The sequence below is a fragment of the Danaus plexippus genome, chromosome 26 (genome assembly GCF_018135715.1).
Source record: "Danaus plexippus chromosome 26, MEX_DaPlex, whole genome shotgun sequence".
NCBI classification, from domain to species: Eukaryota; Metazoa; Arthropoda; class Insecta; order Lepidoptera; family Nymphalidae; genus Danaus; species Danaus plexippus.
In genome coordinates this window covers 554,009-578,709 of record NC_083554.1, presented here as the reverse complement: position 1 = coordinate 578,709, position 24,701 = coordinate 554,009, and the positions used below count along the sequence as shown (strand labels likewise).

General features: G+C 31.5%; 2 long non-coding RNA genes across 3 annotated transcripts; one reads left to right on the top strand and one right to left on the bottom strand.

Moving 5' to 3' along the window:
• Positions 1 to 885: 885 nt before the first annotated feature.
• On the bottom strand, positions 886 to 22,895 carry LOC133319660 (uncharacterized). Of its 2 annotated transcripts, none has more exons than XR_009753207.1 (3): positions 22,736 to 22,895; positions 4,282 to 4,589; positions 886 to 1,362 (listed from the first exon to the last, which is right to left on the bottom strand). It is a non-coding gene; the product is annotated as an uncharacterized LOC133319660 (long non-coding RNA). The 2 variants fall into 2 exon arrangements; XR_009753208.1 differs by lacking the exon at positions 886 to 1,362 and adding an exon at positions 4,090 to 4,112.
• LOC133319670 (uncharacterized) lies at positions 12,440 to 16,035 on the top strand. The gene is made up of 3 exons (XR_009753217.1): positions 12,440 to 12,605; positions 14,837 to 15,032; positions 15,104 to 16,035. It is a non-coding gene; the product is annotated as an uncharacterized LOC133319670 (long non-coding RNA).
• Positions 22,896 to 24,701: the final 1,806 nt, after the last annotated feature.

Sequence of the window (24,701 nt, the reverse complement as noted above, 5' to 3'; positions counted from 1 at the left end):
TATCTATAGTTAGACGGACACGGTGATCTTTTTAATTTTTTGTATGAATTGGAATCACACTGGAGTATTTTTTCTTCTTTTAATTATACCGTTTGCGTGTTTAAATTATAGCACCGCGCTCCTCATGCTACCATATTTGTTCTGCGCAATCTTTATCAGTATCGAATTACTGTTATATTTAAAGTAACACTGTATCAATTATGTTAAATAACAGAAAAACATTAACACGAAATATTCCTAATCAGGCTTATATCATTAACAAAACTATCATCTTAAATTATTAGCTCTCGTTATTTTTTACAAGCACTTCGTTTCTTTATAAAGAAAAACTTATTATATTTACAATATTATAACTATCTACATCGACAGACTAATATCGATAAATAGAAGCGAATCCATTGTTTTCGTTATGAAAATTACAAAAACAAAAACAAAATTTTATAGTAACGAATTTTATGACCTGGAAAAATTCGTATATTGCATCTTGCACGGGTGTCAAACATTAACATCCTAGGCCACTTATAAAATGCTCGGATACAAAAATAAACTTACACTTTGTTTTGATAAAAATTAAATCAGCGCCATCTGTTGTCAATGATGCAAACGAGGAAAATTCAAAGCTCGCCAGTTGCGTTTTCCAATTCTACGTCACGGTTTGAGTATGAGTCGACTTTGATGCCTCCCACTTTACACAGATGGCGTTACCTTTTCAGGTGGATTTGTTAAGTGACATATAGAATTACTTGGTGACTTTTAGCAGCGTTAAATCAATCTATTTAAGGATTTTAATACCTTTATTTGTTGTTTGTATTCAGAAAAAAATTAAGCAAAAAGTTAGAAATAATGTAATATAACAAAATATATATATTTTTAAATTAATTATATAAGTATATATTATAACATGTCATCAGTCATCTCATTTGTTAATAAAGAGAAAATATTAGATTTCTTGTATAAAAGAAAACAACAATATAAAAACACACAGTGCTAAAGGTAACAATTTGGACGAATTGGGGCGTCAAATAGAACCAGCACATAAGGGCATCCGACATACATTCCATTATTGACGTCACCGTTCAAGTGCCAGTAACGCTCTATAAAGATATAAATATTAGCAATGCAAATGATCGATAACAATCGAAGTCCCATCACTAACATTGCAACAACATACAATACATTAAAGTATTGTCAGTGCTTATGATTCAATCGGTTTTGTTTTATGTCATATATCGGTCGATCGGAAACGTCATCACTAATGACCAATAACCAGTTGTACATTTAATTCTTCTTATTTTGTAAGCTTAATATTACAAAGTAATTTAAGGAACCAGTCCAAGGTACTTTGGCACTAAGCTGAAATACCTGAAACGATTAAGTATGAGGGTTAAGCAACATAAAAATTTAAAAGTAATTTCCCCGTCATACAGACTTTTTTATCGGGAAGAATCACGTCGAAGCCTCTCCAAGCTCGGTCATCAAATGAAAAAAAAATCTTCAGATGTTTCCGTAGAGTCTAGGGCAATGTCAAGTGTACAAATATGTATAGTCCTTGACAGCACTTTCAAGATGGCGATATTTAAACAGATCTCAGTCAAGTAAATCACATACTGAGTTTCTTTTGTAATTTTCACAGGTTTGCTATTAATTAATATTGCGGTGACGAATCAATCAAGCCAACCAGCTCATATCGAATATCCTACTCCCGTGAGTCATGTCGGAATCATAGTTTTTCTACATCTCAGTGACATATATTATAGTACCTCAAAGATATCGGATAACAGAAGCTTCTGGCCTAGAATCATTGGTGATTGTATTTTTAGATCTTAGTCATAAACATTAAAGTTCAAACAGCATTTTGTAACAATTTTTTTGTGCGGGAAATATAAATGTTATAATAAATTATTACAATTTATAAAACTCTATATTAATTGTAAGAACATGTGTCTGCGTGTCATATTTTTTCAATGTTTAGGAAGTGTGACTCCGTGAATTATAACTGTGACTGACAAACGGACACTATTAGTCACGGGAATTTAGTTTGCTTTTATTTCTTTTATATTTTATTAATTGCATAAGAATCTTTTTTCATTATATCATTTACTGTATATAAGAGAATACGAATTAATTATTAATTAAAACCTACTTAGTGTTTTTATCATTAAACATTGGCAGAATAACTTTGAGTAATATGCAAAAGGAAAAAACACATTAAATTAAACAATCTCTACGACATGTTGTTTGTAATGAAAAAATTTTAAAACCTACTGATTAAATGTAAATTATTTTATCTTTATTTGTTTCTCCTACAATTACGTTTACCGCAAACCGCGAAATCCGAACCGGAAATGTTTTCATTGTGATTTAAATCATAAATAATGAATACGCTTATAAAACAGTGTGACAAGATGTATTGCTGTGGGTTCAATACACTTAGGAGACACGAATACTTTGGTATAATAAATCTTTCACATAATTCCATCGCGAGGAATCAAATTACCTTTGATTTCTTTGGGGACAAGTATAATAAGGTTGTATTCTATACAATATCGCTTCATTATTGTGACTCTAGACAAATAACACTAAATGTTTCGTATATCTGCCTTAAATAACATTGAATGTGATTGTTTATGTTTTCGTATATCAATTACAGTCGAATATGAAGCCCTTCCCTCGCCAGACTGACACGTCTATTTGTACTCCTCTCTCTACTACATCACTGATACACTCGATTAGTTTGTAGCATACCGTTTACTTCATACAGCCGACATCAAAGAAATCACTAGTTTGAATAAGCAAACATTAAAATAAGGCAAAGGAAATCAATAAAAATCAATCGATTGTAAATAATAGGGAAATTATTGAGAGCTCTACGGTGTTCATAGTATCAGTGATATTCTTATTTATATATATTATGTATATACAATTTTCGTTATATTAATTTTGAAGAATTGCTTTCTGGTTTTTTCATAAACCTTTTGTGCATTACACACACAAATCTATAAAATTTAAAACGTACTTAATTCCCAAACTAAAACACCAATTTCTTTAATTAGATTGAAATATACAATATACATACAACAGACGGAAGTATAACATCTATGTTACCGTCTAGCAGCTGAAATACATCGAATCCAGGATGAAGGCCATCTCCGAGGATACCTTGACGTATCAGATTAGCGAATCCTCATCTCGTTGTAACAATTTATGTCTATCAATATCAATTTACTGAACACGCGACTTTATTTGACATAAATTCACTTTCCGCCATATTGTATAGTATTATTTACGTTTTTTTTTATTTTATGTGTTAAGAATTTCAGTTGTCATTTGTATTCAGTTAGTCTTTATAAATAATTCCGATTATATTTTTAATAAAAGCCTTAATTAATTATGTATAACTGATAAATTAGCGAATTTTAATTGAATGAACAAGAAATCCAAACTATAAAATTTTTATACCTTTCAATTTATTTTATTTTCAATTAAAAGTAATTTAACATACCTTATTGTTAAGTAGATTCGTTCAAAAACTTAAAAAAAAAACAAATTTGAGGTTTGATATCCTTATGCCACTATCATTCTTATATCATTACTATCCGATGTTTTATCCAATTATTATAATTAATATGTAATTCTAACAGTAATTTATATTGACAGTGAAACTAAATGAGAGTATTTTTGTATATTCGCCAATTCTACGCCCACAAACTTAAACGTCACTACACTGTGATCCGATAGTATGTGACGCAGCGTTATGACATCCATTATTAATAATTAATAATAGATTAATTAATAATATGTTATAAACAATATTATGATGACTCGTCATTGAACAATGTTCCAAAAAGTTATTAAATCTAACTTAAAATTAAAACTTATACAAAAGAACCGTCAAAATCCGTGAGACATTTAATTCCGAAAAGAAAATCTTTCAATAATCTTGATATGATTTTCCTGTTTATAAACTTTATTCACTTCCTTAATATCTAAAGATCTTAACCTACATTTAATATAAATATTTATTTGTTATTCATATAAAAAGCCGTCTCAGTCGCCCTCCTTACTTCTAGGTCACTAACACGACATTGAACTTCGGAAAAATAACCAAATTACTGAAATAGACAACATTATATAGATGCAGCCAACAATCTTTCATCTTTCTCGTTAAACACGGGAAACATTACGTTACATTGCATTTTGATATAAATGACATTGCTTTAATATAAAAGAATGTTGCCAACTAAAAATATTACGTAATGCAAATAATTTTACTCTACTTACATGTGTTGCTATAATTTACATTATTTTCCACCTGTATGCCCATGGTTACTAACAGGAAAGGCCACTAGAAGTCATCACTGCACTTTAAACGCGACACGCGTTCACAGACACTTTATTCACATATCTTATCCAAAATCACTATGACATCTAAATTTTAATAAATAATTCGATAAGGTTTCTATTTCAATACTAATCAAATAAGTTTTTTTGTGTTGGCATCACTTGTCAAAGTTCGCCATTATGATTTTTGGCGCGCGAGTCACAGGCACGTGCGGGTTCTCGCCTCGCTTACATATCACTGCGTCCATCTGAAATGAAAACAGTTTCGAAGGTGATTATGAACACGGAAACAAAAACTCAATTTTGACATATTTTTTTTATCATCGTGACACTGATTTTTCAATGTACACCATCATTTTATGACATTACGTCTGTATTGTCCGAGATAGTTGAGTTTAGGAATAACCTCCGAGGCATTTGAACTCTCTGAAGTCGGAATACATATTGCAACTCTGTGGTGAAAATTTATTATAGATTATTCTAAAAACAGCTGTAAAAAATAAACTCACGATTGTGCCATGAAACGGCTCAATAAATTTGACACATTTAGCGAATGGATTCATTATATCTGTGTTTCTGGTGAATTTTTTGTTAGAATTTTTCATGTTGGCAAGTTTACTTAATTCTATTAAATTAGGCATATTACTATATAATTGGCGTTCTTAAAAAAAACTATACGTAATTGATGCTTAAAAAAAAAAACTATACGTAATTGATGCATAAGTATGATTATAGGATCGATAATTTTACGCAATAATATTTTTTTTACTTTTATAATGGGAAAGGTACACTTTTCTATATTTTCTTTTAATCTTGTTTACAACTGTAATTTATTAATAAACTTTATAATATTATAATAATTCAGGAATAACATAAATAATCCATCCCTATTGTACATCAGAGAATAACGATTTCTAAGCAAAATAACTGAGTCTTAAGTCTTACTTTAAAACATAAAAGACTTAATTGCATTATCTTTTACACTATTAAAACTATAATTATTTTAAAAGTTAATTAATGTAGTATGAGATTAATTCATAAATAAGTTTCCATTGACGACAAAATTATAATTTATGTATAATTCAACAAAATAACAAATCATGTAAGGTGCGTGTTACGTCAACGGCGGGCTGTGGGCGGGCGGATGATTATTAATACTTTATATAAATCATAGATGATAATAAAGGCTATGATTGGATGCATCGCGTTAAATAAATTATATAGTTATCACAATTATACTATTAGAGTGTTGTAAAACACGCCTTTGATCGAAATCCTTAATACACAACAAATATTATTATATTATGTTCACTTCTCCAAAGAAATTTCAATGTTTCAAACAGTTACTCGAACCTTGTGGTGTTTAATTTACTGTAGAGAGAGCAGAATGTTGGTTCGTTTACTTTGAAATAAACGTTTTAATAATTTATATATATAATAATATAATATATCAATATCTAAGAGGACAGGGTAACGACTGTTGTCTGTATATTTAGCGGAGGCAATGACATTGCCGCTCGCGCGCATGAGCCAGCCTTGTTTTGTTTTATAACATTCATCAACACGTTCTTAATATGTTATTGGTGTTGAGGTGATAATTATTTATGTATAAAATAATGTCGCCTGTTATAATTCAGTGATAATCTGTGAAGATAAATAAAAACGGATTTATAACGACAGGAACTTTTGAATTCAATCACATCAAAGATACGAGTATGGTTGGTCAATTACAAACTATTCATTGCTGATTTTAGAGATGTATGTAGTATGCGATAATTAATATTTGCTATATGAAAGATGTTTCTCAGTCATGATGACGGTAGAACTAAAAATATGGAAAAAACTTCTGGCCAGTTAATGTTATAAGTCATATTTTTCAGTTAATCTTAAACATATCGCATGCTGTTGATGGATAGATGTTCCCAATCATAGTGTTTTAAACATTCTTCTCAGTAAGCATTGATTTATGTAATCAGTGGGTTAGTATGTGATGGCCAATATTAGAGAATCTCTTGGTGTTCGAGTGTGAATATCTTTTTTAATAATTGAATATATTATAATACTTATATACTGTATATATTTTCTTCAAATACTATTTCGGTGTCAGTATTATTTGATTTAATAAAACCATAGTAAATAGTATAGTAGAAACAAAACAGGACTGTCCTACAACTAACCAGCAAGATCACTACTGCCAGGGAATTTTGGCAGAGACAGATTTGGGATAAAAATAATATAATACTCATCGGGCGAATGATACTCGCAAAAAAATGTCTCCTGTCACATTTTATCATATCGTAACGTTAGGGTACTCTGGTAATTTGGATATATTCGTAAATGACGTCACCGCTAACCTCCGATCAAGAGAAACCAAACTGTCATACGTGACATATACTCGCATATATGACAGTATGTATGTGTATACTTATATGACATTATTTTACACTATGTGACATTGTTTTACATTATAGTGAATTGTACACAACAAATATGATAATATAAAGAATTAGAAATCGATGGAAATCATGCAAAAATTACAGTTATAGTAAAAATGACACAAAGATATCAATAATATTTATACAAAAATTAGGGTTAAATATTCTGTTAGGTTAAAACTGACTGAACGCGTAGTCGAAAATCGATTGCAGTGGCGTGCAATTGGAGAGGCCTCTGTGCAGCAGTGGACTTATATAGGCTCATGATGATGATGATGATGAAAATTTACTGTCATGCTCTTGTCCCAAATAAAGTTTTTCCCTACCCTTCCCTACCCCGCCCTAAACTTTTCATAAGGGTTACTTCAACCCTAGAAAAACACACTATCTACGATGTCAGGTGCGTGTTCTAATTAGAGCTCTTGCTATTGTTATTAGTTATGTATTGTTATATTTGATTGCGTTTATATAAATTCAGATGACCAACATGGATATAGTATATCTGACATAGTGATATAATTTTACAATTACAATGAAATGAGAAATTCAAGTTCAAGGTCGCTTTTAGCCCCAAACCAAAAATATATATATGTGGTATTAAATTTGGACACTTTCATAAATACCTATTGTAATGGTGCATATAATGCCTACAATCACTTTACCTATTACTTATAAGTTATACATATATGCATTAAGACTTCAAAGCTTTTATCGATTATTAACAGTTATTAAGTTAAAATTCATACAGAAAATATATAATGAAGGTCATTTGATTACAGAAGCGCGATGTTCCGATAGTTACAGCCTTGAATCCTGCTTGTGTGACGAATTTTTCATGATATATTTTCCATTTAAACTTCAATTCATGCAATACCTCAACATCGTTTAAAGAACACCCACGTAATAATTTAAAATAGACAAGTTAAATTAATATTTATAGTAAATAAAATTGATATAATTCATTTCTGAATAATAAATTTTTATTAACACATATTTTTTTATATATTATAAATGCAATTGAAACACAAAATTTTAAGCATAAATACATTAAAACATTCGCGTTATTTCCGATTAAGAATAGACATAAACACGGAGTGACCGGCCGCGTCTGCTTTAAATTAATGTTAATTTTAGACGATTTCCAGACGATAGCGAGTGTCGTATGTGTGTTGCATCTAGTACGTGCCTTATAAACTGACAACGTTACTCATAACGAAATATATAACGTCATATAGTATATATTTGCACTATAAATTTACGAGGATTTTTTTTTATTTACTAATTTTTCCTATTAAGACTTAATTTCCTAATTCAGTACGGACCCCTATTTTCCACCCTATATAGTTATTTTGCAAACAGCTTTTAACTATACACATATATATTTTCTGTCCGTCCATCAATACCTTCTTTTTAAAAGTATTGCTTATAATGTTATAAAATATATTATAAAACAATGAATTAATCCTGAACCATTTTTATTTAGATGAATAAAGACACAGTTTTCCATATATCTTTTCTCTGTAAGACAATTGAAACAATGCCAAAGGAAAATTAGAACGCTTACATTTTTCCAGCGATAAAGGAAACGGGAAGATTTATACGATACACGACTCAGCGTCATTTTGATTATATTTTACATTGATAACTTATTTGTGAAGTCGGATAAAAATATTTGATATATTTTATTATATTTAAGAGTGACTTTTTAAATAAGCGGGCACCGGTCACGTGACTTACGCTATTTTATTTTCAGCATCCTTACCACGAGTTTCGCGTGTTAAACTACATACTTCTAGTTTAAGATCTTTCATACGAAAATCATCACATTATGAATACAGGTTTATGAATAAGACGCAGAAAATTCTTTCTATTTTGTATGGAAATGAGAACGTGAACTCAAACCATACTTACATAATTTACGGCATACGACGAAAAATAATTACAATCTTCGATACATCAATGTTACATATAATTAAAATTAAATTTAAATCTCAGAGAGACTTTCAAGACGAATAAAGACTGGTGACGCAAACGAGACCGATGATTTACGTGTACTCGATACGTAACACTTAAAGTGTATTAGAAATAAATATGGCGGGTTTATTACTACAACTAAAACGTCTCCCGAACACTCGAGGTCGCCACGACATTTACTACTGCTTTCTACTATTGTTCCGTATACATCATCCAGCTAGGACTATTTGTATGAATTCCATGAATCTCATTGCTAATGACAGTGAAAATCTTTTATTTCATCAAAATCAATCTTAAATATAATTCATAACAATCTTCTGCAGATTCCCTAAAGCTGCGACTTTGGTTAAAGTTAAGACTTAATTGTTGTATTGGTATAAGACGCAAAAATGGAAAATTGAAAGTAGTAACTAATATAGTCCTTACATTTAAAGTATGAAGTGTACGTTTTCTGAGTTAAAATTCTTGTAAAAATTATCAATCAAATTATAATGAATGACAATCGTTTTCGTCCAAACGTGGTCACCGTGCTAAAACTCCTTAGAAGCAGTTATTTGTAACTTAAAACTGAATGTTATATAATAAAAGGCGTTTAAAATATTCCAAATCCCGTCATACCGTCATTGAACGAGAGGATTGATCGTAAAATGCATGTTTAAGTGTCATTTCAATTTCTAGACTATAAACAAGAAACTAGCACTCTTGCGCATATCACGGGCGCCGCTGTTTCACGAATCTGGAATCGTAAAACCGCAGTAATCTAGACATTCGTTATTCCTTACAAATAACACAATAGCTGTGTTGGTTTTGAAATAATAAAAATCACATTAAAAACAAAGAAATCTTATTTAAACAATTCCTCGCTTCATTAAAGTATTCATAGGATTTATAAGAATTGGATTTTCATATTTTATTCAAAAAAAAAAACAAAAGATTAATTCTATATAGTTTTTTAAAACCAAGTCAGTCAGTCATCTTTACTTGGGTTCAAATGTAAGAAAATCAAATTATATTTGTAATAACTTCTCATCTTCTCTAGTTGTTTCTCTATATTCACTTTCACTATGAAAACTTACTTGAAAAGACTTTAACCGAACAATGAATTGACGCAAAGCAACATACATCTCTATCTCCTCAACTCTTCAATTGTAGTGATGAGTCTTTAAAACCTGTGACTAATAATTGTAAACTAATGAACTTCACTTCAAGGGACTTCACTTCAGGTGAATTTTAAGTATATATGCTATATTTATACCAATACTCCTATAGTATATGATATATTAGTCACATTTATTATAGCCGTCTGTGGGTCAGTCTGTGAGTCATGACGCAGACGTCTTGTAAGTGTTTTTAATACAATATTTGGCCACACAATGTACTTATACTTTTATAACATTATCCAAAATAAATCAAATTACATAATACATTAAAATTTTCATCTTATTATATATTTTTCTCTAAACGAATATTATTTTTAAACCTTTTGACGTATAAAAAGATTAGTCGTTCATTATTTTATTTATGTACATAACAAATATATATATATATATATATATATAAAAACAAAGATTTTAATTCACCTCATCAATTTATCAAAGAATATCAAAAGAAAAGGAAAAAAAAAATTACAATAATTATTTGTTGTTGAACCAAACCAAAATAAAGAAACATAGTTTAGTCGAAGTTATAATTCGTAGTCTTTGTGATATAACGTTAACAATAACGCATAAGACGAAAAACAAATAAGATCTCTATATTACGAAGATGGAAAATTTAATTTTCATCGTCTAAATCTGGGATAGAAATGAGAATAACAATCGTGATTGACGTGTGTGAACAACATTCGAGAGTATTTAAACATTCACAATAACCGTCGGAGGATGTTACGTTATACAACAATAAAAACAAAACACAGCCTACATATAAACACGAATACTATTAATAATAAAGAGTACGGCTGGATCAGGCTGAATCACACGATTATTGGTAACGTGACTTAATATGAGTTAGGAGAAAAATTTGTAACTCACCAACAACCCTGTCCTCAGCAGGCCACGCCCCTATCGTCTAAAATTACGCATCCGACTCATTACTCTAATCTTTCCTCGGATATTTCTATCCAGCATTCGATACTATGGAATAACTTATCGAAACAGTTCTAAGACGCAAAACATATACGTGTATTTTATGAGACTCCACAAACACAGAAAGGCTTTATTTGTTTCATATAAAAGTTATAAATAAAAAAATAATTATTATTATTATATAAAGAATCAATTGCTGTTTCGTTTGATGTACATTAATAATCAAATGCTGTATACAATACTACACATATAGTTCTATAGACCTATAGTTTATGTGGGAAGGTCTTTGGCAATAGTCTGGAAGCGGGTTTACGATCGCTAATAAACTGTGGGGATGGCTGGCTTCAACAGCGGACTACTATTATTGAACAGTTTGTGTAGAATTAATCGATTCGAAGAGATTTTTCTTATTTCTATCGAATTATAGAATGATTGTTGCCAGAACACACCAGCTAAGACTCGTCTAAAAACAAGCAGCTGGTATCACGTACATTCAAAATTACAATTTATCGCCTCAAAAATAAGGTTTCTTATAAAAAGAGACACTACAATAGCTATTTTTGATGGCACCATTTCTATTGTATCTTCACTTTCCCCATTATTTGCAATTGTATGACAATAACCGCTAATAAATATATCATAATAAATACTTCTAAATATGTTTTTTCATAAGACTTAAGTTACCTTAATCTTTTTTCCAGACTAGTTTTAAAATACCTCTTTTTAATTTCAACTACAGTTCTCCCTTCTTGTGAACATGATAAATAAAAGCTTAATAAAGCTCTAAAACATTTAAATTTTTTCTTTGAAATTTAGTAATATTTTTTCATAAATATCTTATTTGTAACCGCTACCTCTCCGCTGTCAGTGACACCCATCCCTACTTTCTACCACATTGACGTCATTTATTACAACACGCTAATGCATTCGAGCAATGAGTGATTCTGTCAATGAGTCTTCTGCATCGTATCTCCCGAAGCCGACAGTTTTACAAACAAGTCTTTAGCGAAAATTGGACCATCTGAATCATTAATTGTGCCACCAGATATAAAGAACCGTGCGTATTCTAAAGAAAATCATCTCGGTTTAAATGTTTCTAAGAAGAAATAAAGATTTTTTTACTAATAAGTAGGTTATTATGTCACGTTTCTGACATTTACCAAAAATATATCTTTAGAAGTTAGGTAACCAAGCGGGGATTTGGACGCTCGATGAGTTTCCAAGTTTACGCTTAAAATGGTTTTATTATTACGCAGAATATTAAAATGCTTTTTAAAAACAGCAATTCATATACATTTTATAATAAGGATACATTTTATTACGTCGAAGAGACCTGTTAAAATATATAGGTCTTCATAAAAGCTTTAATTAAATATGTGTCTCTCGTGATAATTTTGAGAATGCTTTGACATCTAAATTCCTTTAAAATTAATAGTTATTTGGCTATAACATTTTAAATGTGATTCATATCTTATCTGATAAGCTCTGAATCAGGCGGGGGCGCGTAGGGTCTCGAGAAATAGTCGACGCTCGGTCACGGCTATTTATATTATTTATTTGTAATATTAACCCGAATAACAAGTCGCTCAAAGATTATTACTGAGCCCCAAATCTAGTATCTATGGACTACTCCGTCTATATATACTATATCTACAGATAGTCTACCTTTTTACTCCCGAAAACTATTAACTATCCGTTTATAGTGTGCTGATGCGATTTGGGATAAACATATCGTTTAAGCAAAGTATTCGAAATATCTTATTAGAGAAAGGTATGTGATATATTAATTATTATATATTAATTGATATATATTATTTGTTTAACTCGTCCTCGCCGGTTCATGGAGTCAGCGTGAGCATGCTTTCATTATACAAGCGTCTCGAGTCATATCTTGAACATGTTTCAATGGACGGAAACGCATCTGTTGTCTGGCAATTTTATATTTTGATGATCGCCGTTTGAGTTTCAGTATCTTTCAGTTATTATTCGGTTGCGTTATATTCTAAATATAGTTACACGCATTTCCCTATTTCATTATACACGTCAGCGGGTTTCACGAGCACAATACAATTCGTTATTAAGTCATGTCAATAAGACGTTGGATGAAAAAATCTCTGAGGCGTCGCCCCATATAGATTTGCAAAATTATCACAACGTCATGTAACAGTTTCAATTGTGTTATTTTTTTTTTTTTACTAATCGGTTATTTAGATGTCAACAGTTACGTGTATAATGACATTTGCGGATTCTGTTTAACAATAATACAGTTGAATGTTGCACTTGCGAGCTTATTCAATAAGAGTAACGATGCTGATGTGCCACAAAAGATCAAAGATTTAAAGTAATGATACGGAAGTGTTTCCAAGACTGTTCCTAATAGTGATTTATCGATTACATTTACAAATCTCAGAATTTTTTACAAATATATTTCCTTGGAGACGTTTTCTTTCAACACAAAATCCTGACAAGTCTAGCAATACAAATTTTTTCGAAGATAGGAAAATATTCTCGTATCTTCTTTACAACAATTCTATTCGAACGTAAATTTTTTTATTACAAAGTTTTCATTGTACAAGTATTTATATGGTTGTTCGTGTGTAACCATCCTACATTAATTGGCCGGTGAAATCTTTGTCACATCTGAAGCCACCGTCATCTTTCAAATCTGACATCCAGTAATGAAACTTCGACCTTATTATCAGATATTCGAGTCTATTATCGCATTTATATATTGTCGTCTTGTGATTCTTAGCCTGCATATAAAACGAGACTGTATTACAACAGCATTTGGTGTATTTTAGTTTATTTGATATAGATTACTGCCGACGTCACGCAGTGCACCGTCCCAATGATGTAGGCGCTATATTTGTAGAACTAAATATAAAATGGTCGCAAACATTTCATAGTAGTGTATAATAATAAAGATACTGAACCGAGCGTTTTGCGACAATTAGATTCCAATTATTAACCTTAATATTAATTTAAAATTTCTGTAATAAAGCGAATCAACGAATCATTAATATACGTATCTGTTTTCATACTAGCTGTGGCAAAACTAATGTCTTCATACAAGAACTTTGAACACTACTGGAAACGAATTAAACGAGAAATATATTACAAAGTTAAGTAGGTACCAAGTACCAAATATATCTTCTTCTTTATCGCTTAGAAAAATTCTAAAACATTTAAAGAAAATAATTTCTTTCCGATTTCATGTCTGTTCACATGTATGTTATTGTTAGTGACTTTTAAAGAGTACGGAAAAGTTAAGATAAACTTCTATCCATCTAAAATGGTATAAAATTATATTACAATAAAAACTAGGTAATAGTCAAATAATAAGCTGAAATATAATTAGTTTTATACTAACTGGAGCTGTCATTTAAATTTCTTATATATACAAATAATTTTCGGGGTCACACCAAGCTGTCAAAAAGCTCTTACTTATTCATTGCAAGCATTTGTTCCGTAAATAACTTTATCAGAAATAATTAAATGATGATATGTCATTAAAAATAAGTTAAGTATTTAAACAGCAATTATACCTAAACACGTTGATGAACAGTCGCGAAGTAGTAGATTAAAATTTATAATTTGCTTAGAATTCAAAGTTGATAAATACCGCCTGATATATTGTCCGCGTCAAACGTGACAGACTACATTGAAAGTATTTTATGTTGAAGTAAACATTCTACTATCAAATTAGCATAGCCGAGACTTATCGGTATTTGTGAGATTCCATTAAAAATAGATGGAATGCGCAACATATTTATAATTATTTCGCAGTTACCTTAAAAGGAAAATTTCGAACCAGAAATCGGTTGATCACAAATTGATATAAAACATAAAAGCTATCATGAAAACATTATTACAGAAGAATATCAAGAAAAATTATGAATATATATATAACTTTCTTAGACTTAAATTTGTTTTAAAATAACTTGTACGTACACTATATATAATATTTCCCCGAACAGCGTTTACCTTCCCATTAATTTTCAGAACCTGCCTATAAATCAACCGGCAGCCGGCCAAGTGCGGTGTGATTGAATCAAATATTTAGATAAACGAATGTACAAGTAATTTAGATTTAGAAACAAAGGATCTGATGAGGGAATCGTACAAACGCATCGCCAGTAACACGTCCTTTATATAGTTGTGGAATGTACATCTCTAATCATTACAACAGATATATAATGTAATGCTCTTCTATACACAATGAGAGTGCGATAAATAATGTAGCGAATAAAAAAAATATTTCATTTTAAGGTGGTAGAGCCCATATGTGGTCAAGTTACTACATCTCGAACGTGGGCTGGCTCGACCGGGAAAAAAACTACCCTCTCACAGAAGGTCGACTTGAAGTAGTTTTTAAAGGCTGCGTTTCATCCAATGACTGAGAGAGCCGCTTGCCCTTGCCTTATTCTCACCCATTCCTCTCCCGGGATGTTGATGTGTGCAATGACCTTCTATCCTGCATCAGACTAAGTCTAATTGGAGGTGATAAGCGTCTCTCATTGGCATTGGATGCAAAGAGACCCTGCAACTGCGATTCGTATCGGGGCCTTTCTGTTTATCATGCCAGCAACACACAAAACTCGACTCTCAATTCAGCCCAAACGCAATTCACCTCTTTTAAAGGATGGTTGTTGAACCATCAGCATCCTTTCATCCTTCCCTTCACCTTAAGGCTGACAACTCATCCACAACACCATGCTGCAGATGTCCGTGGATAACGGTAACAACCTCCCATCAGTTTTAAATTAAAAAAAATACTTAGATTCTGCAAGATTGTCTTATTTCAAGATTTCTTCATTGTTTAGATCCAGAGTGGTTGTAGGAGTTATTATTCCAAGCGATGTGTAACTCTAATATAATTCCGCTATAGCATATTTTAGACCAAACCAAAAACCTTTTAGAAAAGACTACATAATGCTCTGTCCTTTTTGCAAGTTTAAAATCTATTCCTTATTAATAATCTTTATATTTAACACATCAAATCAAATGTAATTCTATAAATGTAGATTATAATCTCATATAAGTTAGTTGGAGCGATGTATTATTGCACCGACCTTTATATTACAATAATATGAAGTCATCGGTTCTTCGATCGTTCTATAAACAGTTTACACACACCAAGAATTATAAGACGTGTTTTATATACAATAGATAATATAAGAATTACTTTAGCGTTTTAATAAATATCGTTAACTGCAGAAAATTAACAAGGAATCACATATACACATATATAAAAAGATCAAAGTATTCCAAATGCAATTGTATGAATAATTTCTATTTAAATGATCTTCTCGCAGAAGTTGTGAGAATCAAGAATGTTCGCCATCGAAGGTGGCGAATCAGGATGTTATGGCGAAATCAAACAATGCGCAAATATATTATAAACTGTGTTATTCCGACACGTGAATGTTACAAAATCATAGTTTTTGAGTTACAGAGTAACGAACATACGTTCATAAATACGTTTTTACCTAAATAAATCAATCTCTACAAATTTCTCATTCATAAATAGTATGGTTTTGTAAAAATAAGACAGTGTGTGGAAGTATGTATAACTAGTACAAAAACAGGTTTTAGAGATACGGTATATTAACCCTTAATAGATTAAAAATATTAAAATATATATTATAACTTCAAAACTGCTATAATAAGAAACAGAACTCCGAGGATAATTCTGAATTGCTCTATATAATTAGACTTCAGTCGAAGGACGTTCAGTCAAAACACCCTATCTTGTAACTGACTCGCTCTAATATAAGAAACGTCTAGATTTAAGTAACAGCAATTTTCCTATATGTACCTAATCTAAAAACATGCTGCTCTAAAATTATAAATTTAATAAGTTTATATGTATAGCAACTACTCTATTCAAAATTGTTAGTTCTTCGTTATATACATTGTATATTTAGAATGTATTGAATGGACAAAGTCATACGATGGTAAGTCGATACGCTGGTTGTGTCCGGATCGCTCGTTGGCCGGATCGCTCGTTGACATGACACTTTGTTATGTAAACTAACCAACGTCAACACAGTTATTACTTATTAGTTAACAATATGACCTTTTTGTTCGACAGTCGTGTAATTCGTTCACCAAGTGACTTGATTTTAACATCATTAATTTCGGTAACAATTATAAAAGCAGTTAGTAATCATCAGACTGCTAACAGTTAAAAGAAACAAGTTTTTTCCGATAATACGCGTATTTTATTAATTTGACGTTTCGTTTCCTTTACAGCCACCGTGATTATAATAAGTGTAAAAGAACAGATAAATAAACGTGTAAAAGAACCGAAACGTCCGAATTATTTACTAAATAATAAAAAATATATATCCGAAGAAACTTAGTTTAATTTATATTTTATATTTTAGAGTTCAATCTTTATTGTGTAAATCTATATAATTAGACTTGTGAAAGATCTTACATTTTCACTAGATCGTCAATGAAACTAGACAGACACGTTAGATTCTTCCTATTAAAAAAAAAATGTTATATAATTTCAAATACGTTGCTTGTTAATATTGTCTATAGACATACATAACATTTCTAGCTTTAAATTGTCTTTTAATTAGTTTGAGCTATAATTTATGCAACTTAAACTTTACCAGAAATATTAAAAAAAATAGTTGAGCAAATATTAAAAAACTAATTGAATGAGTGCATTGTTAACGTTCGTAAGGCATATCAGTTTATATTAAGTGTGGTGAGATATCCAGTAGATCGGGGATTAAGGAGACTATTACTAACCTGTTGTATAGAAACAGCAGAAAATATTCTAAAAATACACGAGGATTACAGGAGACAAAATTTCTTACCATTCATTGGTTTCACGTGTCAAGTCGGGGTGCGGACCTTGATGGCATGGTCTTTGGGGATGTTGGTTGGTTGGTTTAAGGAACCGTAAACTCTTTAAAATTCGCAAATACAAAAATAAGAATGTTCTGGAGGCCGGCGCACGAATATCCTGTGGGATTTTGTATTCTTTCTCATACGTATCCATCATTATAGTCCAATCCAGAGTCGCTTTAAGGATAAAATAAGGTTTGACGTTTGATTTTATAGCTCTCGTGATTTCTCTCGCAAAACCTTTTAATCGCTCGTTAGTGGTTATTTCTTTTTGCGCACTGGCTATCGAAAGACTAACCGCTTCACATATGATTTCCAGAACCCTATAGTAACGGCGGAAATATTGGCCGATATCCATGGCCTTTTTAGATTTATCTCAAAACTATTGCGATCTCTGAATAAAGCTGGCGAATCAGCAGATAACGCAAGCCCGAGCCACAACTTCCACACCTTTACGACGCCTGCATCTAACTTTGGCAAAAGGGTTTTATTAAAATCATAGACAACAAAAGGCCAATTTAAAACGTGAAGTTGGGTAATTATGGCAGATCCAAGCTTTTTTGACGTTACTGCACGGTTCGTTATTTACCTTGTTGAAATATTTTCAAAGCTATCTACTATTTCTTCTAAGTACGATCTATATTGTCAATCTTGCTACCAATAAATTTAAATCATGCATTTTCTGTAACCGAAACGCATTGACCACGTATATATAATCCCGGATCGTATGAGGTATATCTTGTATTCCGCCTACCGAGACACAGACAGTGACATTTATTTGGTTTTGCCCTCAATCCATCCGTCCAATCACAGAATTGATCCACTTCATCCAATAGTACTTGACAGTATTTGGGGTTACGTGTCAGTATTGCGAGATCGTCAGCGAAGGCTAAACTGGATTTTGTGTATTTATTATAAACTTTAACCGATACCACAATTTTTTCTCGTTGCTGATTAGTTCATCTACTAAGATATTAATTACAATATTAAATATTATTGGAGATTAACAACAACAAAGAGTCCTACATTGTAGCTCAAAGTAAATAGAAAACTTTAATTTTGAGTAATATGACGCGATCAAATCATTAACTAGTGTTGGAAAGTTGTAGCATCTTAGCGCAGATAAAATTATTTCATGTTGTATAGACCCGAACGCGTTCTCTAATTCTATCTAACAAACTGTTTTACCTCTCGATTTTCCTAGCATATTTTAAACTCTCCGACAGCAAAGTGTTTTGTTCTAGGCATCTAGAAATCCTGGGTAAAAACCCTTTCTGGTGATTTGACCTAAAATACCTGGTAAGAATCGCGTCATTCTCGTTTGTAGAACCGAGAAAAAGATTTTAGATATGTTATTTGTTAAGGCTATCGGTCCAGTATCTTTCGGATCAGTAACTCGCTCTTTTATGGGAATTAGGTCAAAAATTGCTTTCCCGAAGCAATCTGGGATTTGCTTCCTTGATCAGATCTTACCATATATATTTGTGAGATGTTTACTAACCGATGATCGTTTTTTAAAGACTATATATGGGATACCATCGGGTCCCGGTGCAGATTTAGACAATTTTCTATTTATTTCCTCTACTTATTTCCTCTAACGTTGATGAAATGCCGTGGAAATCGATACGAGGAATTTCCGGTTTTCTTCCGTCGGGATCCCTATATAGTTTGACACTTTTGGGCACTTCATATGTGCTCTTATACTTATATTTTTTTAGATAACAATACAAATTTCGTATTTTTTTAGGGGTCAGAATATATTAAAGATTCTCAATTTCTTCTTTATTTTAATCGAAACTGGAATGTAATATTTAATGGTGAAATACATGAACTACTTAAAAATATAATCAAAGATAAATAGCACCATACATATTTATTTATCATATGATATTTTAATTTTTAAGTTTAAAATATTTATTCTGTGTTAAACAATGTTACTTTGGTTACAACAAATACTATCATCAAATATTGGAGACTATTTAAGATTTAGGTATAAAACACAAGTAGAAGAGACATACGAAAAGCTATGACGTTTCCTGTATGACTTTATGACCGATACAGCAAGATAAAGTAAATATAATGTAAAGTCTGGCGCAGTAAGCTGTCTAGATACCATAAATAACGGTATAAAGAATAACACCAACAAAATATATATAGATCACAACAAAACAACAGTCGTGAAGGCGCTTTTAGACTAACTTTATGTTAAAAAATCCACAAAATACGTAATATATGAATACTGGACTCCATTAGAAGACTATTCGTGCGACATTTCTAACAGCATCTCCAGGGGAGCAATGTAGAGAGTTTTGATTTTAATTTAATAAGATTCCTATCTCTCGTCATAGATTATAATTGTAAAAACTTCCTGACTCTACTATTCCATTACGTTTTTACTTATTAGGTAAAGTCACTTCATCATTTAACTAAGTTAGGGTTTAAAACCAACTATTTGCTTTAGTTCATGTGTTATAGCAAAACAAATCAGTCGGTATGAATTTCATTCACATTTACATATGAAATAAGTGGAATATTATAAAACTTTTTATGTTGCATATCACAAATCTAGCGGTTAATATTAAATACGTTATGTTTAAGAATTGATTATTGATAAAAGAAGAATTAAAATGTACTAGGAGTAGGTCCCTGTGAAACACCCACCTTACGAGGATATCCACTTACTTTTAAGGTATGCACATGACTCCTCTCCACCCTTTAACTAATAAATATTATTAACTTGTCAAAACAACACAATATTTTAAGTAAACCAATATTTTTTTGATGTTTTCCATAATCAATGGTCTTTCAAATATGACATCAGTTAGACCGTCCGGAAATTTACCTTTTGGCTGTGAATCATCGTAAGTTTAATGAAACCATACAGCAATCATTACCATTATACAAGCCGTAGCAATATTTGGATCGGAATGATACAACAATATTAAATTTTTTTATTAAATCCCTTAAGACAAATACACCTGTCGATTAAAGTAATCAACCTAAAAAGAATCATTCCATTATTTCCATTGTCTATACATTATAAAATAAAAATATATAACCTATATGGATCAAGCTTATTTATATCAAACAATACTAAACAGTATCGCTGAAGCAAAGCCTAATATTTACATTCACATTATTATAAAACGAAAGTGCCGTAAACATAAATCAAATGTTTTATTGGAGAACGATCGAAAACCGTTCAAACGAATTCCAAAATAATCGATCCGATGCCACGGGATCCTTGATCCTTGACAGCAGAGATCAAAGAGACTAATATCATACGGAACAGATTACGAGGCTTCATTATTGTAAGATGAGATTAAATTCATATAGCAATATACAGTAAAAAACATACGAGCAGGGTGCGAAACTGCGACTTACGGGACGACTATGAAGACGTTTTTATAACTAAGCTATCCCTTATACTGCTAATAATATAAATAAAAACGTCGTTATAGTGAAATACTAAATAATGAATAGCCAGTTAGATGGCTTATGATAATATACAATGAACTGTGGTCTGCACATATGACATAAGGTTTTGTTACTGATGATCGAGTAGCTAAGATAATAGAAGGGAATCATAACGGATGTGCAGCGAAAGACAAAGAACGACATGTCATAATTGAAATATCATTACACAAACATGTTCTAATATGGAAAGTTTAGTAAGAGACATGAGACGACACCTCTCAGCATTCCATGGATTCACCGTGCGGGCGCCGGGTCCACCGCGTTGCAGGGAGAGGAGCTTCATCAGTGCCTGGGTCTTGAGATCCAAATGTAGGTTTAAGGGTCCCCTATCTAGACGCAATTAAAGCTCACCTCCACCGTCCAAGCTCCTCTCTCTACCTAACCAAATTTGAGACGAACTTACTAGGGCTGCTTCGAAGTAATACTCTACCCGTATATCAGTTTTTACTTCACAGTATAAAAAATGTAAGAAGAAATATTTGATGAAATAAAATTGCATATATTAACTACACATTGGTTATTCGATGATTTCATTGAATTATATTTAGACAATAAATATCTGAGTATGAAGCTGTCCGTTTGACACAGTCTGCACTAGAAATAACTCTATTACATAAGTAATGGTGTATATTATTGATACTGGTTTATGAAAATCAAAAATAAAGCTGGCGTAGTCATGTTCATGTTCAGTCATGTGTACTATGCACAGACGCTGCTTTCAAATAATAGAAATATTGTGTTAGAAACGATTTACTTGGGAACTAATGTTTATCTCTTCATAATGCATATGTTAGACGTCTGTTGGGTCTTATTTAAAAAAATATCTTAATAATATAAGACAAAGTAATATCTTTATTAATGACGTCATTACTGTTTCCAACAAAAAATGGAGGAGAGAGATTTTATAACACATTTAAGCACCTTCATAATGGACAGACGACTTGTAAGAAAATTTATTTAACAAGATAAATAGCAAAAGAAAGAGTGCTTCTATTAAAAATGTAATATTAATGTTCATAAATCTGAATTCGTACATTTATTTAATGTTGTTTATAAATTTACTATTTAATTAAAGCGTTTCTATGACCGACCACCAACCTGATAGACTGATGGATCGCGGGTTCATTACACGGATTTCATTTATATTACAAAATCAGAAGTGAAAATAATTTTCGTGAAAATTCATTCAAAAGTTAATTTTTGTGTCAGTTATAAACGATTGACCTATGGATAGATGTTGACGAGTAAAACTAACGGCATGTCACTAATTCGTGTCTACATTGATTATTATCGTATAACAATAAACTACGAGACTTAACAGTTAACTGAATATTATAAATAACTTTAATGTTCCAATGTTCTTCTCCACATATATTACACTCGGATGCGATGAAAGAATTATTAATTTTAATCATATTTTTGTATGTACTTAGTACTATTTTAAATTATTATAAACATTTATAAATATACATAATAAAGGATATTTAAGAATGATATAACGGATATATTATAAAAAAATAATAAAAAAAACTGTAGGATAAAAATTTAAAACCAAATTACCTGCTAAATTATTTCCCTTATTGTATGATTAACAATAATTATAAACACAGTATATATAGAAACTTTGATCACTTCACTTCCGAACGATCGTTAGATACGACACTGATAGCAGCGGCGGACCCGGCGCACGCGCAACTGCCACTGAACAACCGTGCCAATTCCTGCCAATGCCGCCAACTCCGCCAATGCTTCCATCGCTGCCAGATGCCACTGATCCACGACAACGGATATTCAACCAACGCCAATGAACATTGGACCAACATTTTCAGGGACATTTTTTAATCCTCACCGCAATGATTTGTTTAGTAAATTATTTATTATTGACACAATATTCACGATGGAAGGTCACGACTACACCCTTACAAAGAAATTAACAGTGGAGTCATAATAAACCTGGTGGTTTAAGACGTTACGGCTATCGCAAATACACAAATGTTGGTCGAAGTCGTTAAATGTTATTTTGATAATTTTCCTCTCTAAAGCTTCATATCGCTGACTGAAAGAAAACACTTTAACCGACGTTTCTCTACAATGAACACAAAGTATTCTCTTCAAATCAACGTACAATTTATTGCAATATTTTATGTCTCATACTATTCTCTTGCCCAACTTTCCTCACGCTCACTAAGACTGTCGTTAGCTATGTAACTAGCACTAGCTATTTAGCAAACTTTTGACATCGTGATAAAACAATCAGATAATTCGATGATATAATTATTATATAAATTATTATTATGTGTAATACATATAACTGTTATCGGAACTATCCGTCACCAATGACGCAGCGTATCATCAAATTTATTGCGAATACAATATAAAATTAAGCCAACACTACTGAGAACATCCCAAAACAAACTCTCTCACGTAATAAGCTGACTGTTTCCGGGAACTGCAAGCCAATGTTTGATGTCAAATCTTTGTCTCGCTACTCCTGAATCCTCAGTCGTACATGATGGATGCTCATACCCGCCATCTTGACGGATTTATTGGTTATTGTTGATTTGAGAAAGAGAGACACTCAATGTTTACACTGAAATGGACAGATATCTGTCCAGACTGGAGTTAGTGGTCACATATTATTATATGTATTGCTGTTAATTGTGCCGGCAAAATGGTTTATTTCATCCAATGTAGCTGATCATTATTAATATTAATATTATTAATATACCAAGCTTCTCAAACAATTCTCTGGCACCACGGTTGGGCCATTACACCATCACTTGTAAGGGATAAAGAACCAGCAAACTATATACGCTGCCTTCCTATAAAAAAATATTAGTTTATAATCAGACTAGCTCATGACCTCAAAACGTTGTCTTAGAAGCAGTAAAACGTTTTAAAAACTCATTCGCCGATCCTGGGTTTTAGGAATCATAAATTTTCGTTGTTTCACAGATTTCAGGACAATGAAGGTACTTTATATTTCAACAACAATTTAAAAACATTCGAGCATATTGACACACCACCTCAGAATCCCAGTCATATAATTTTTCTTGTCCCGACCAACTGGACATTAATATTTATATAATATATGAACATAAATTTTCAATAACCCCGTTTCCTTTCATGTTTCCAAATACAATAATTCAGAGTCTGCGTGCATAATATAATGAAAATTCAATTCAGTTTGTGGTGCGGTCAACAATTTTACTCGCCTTAAACTAAACAGCATTTATAATGTACGACGTTCAATAACGAATTGTTTTTCATATCAAAGTCCTCGTTGAGGGCAAAAAGACGGAAATCGGTCATCAAGTGATGAAAGACATTTGGTGGAGACCAATAAAACTTAACAATAGGCGCAGCATTTTGGATGTCGGCCAGCAAAAATGATGCTGTGAGAGAAACAAAGGATATAATACCTTTGTTATCTTCTCATCCCATGCCCTAAATCGATTCAAATGTTCTGTGAGCACTTATTAAGATCATTGCTGTTTAAAACTGATTCATCTTGTGAAAATATACA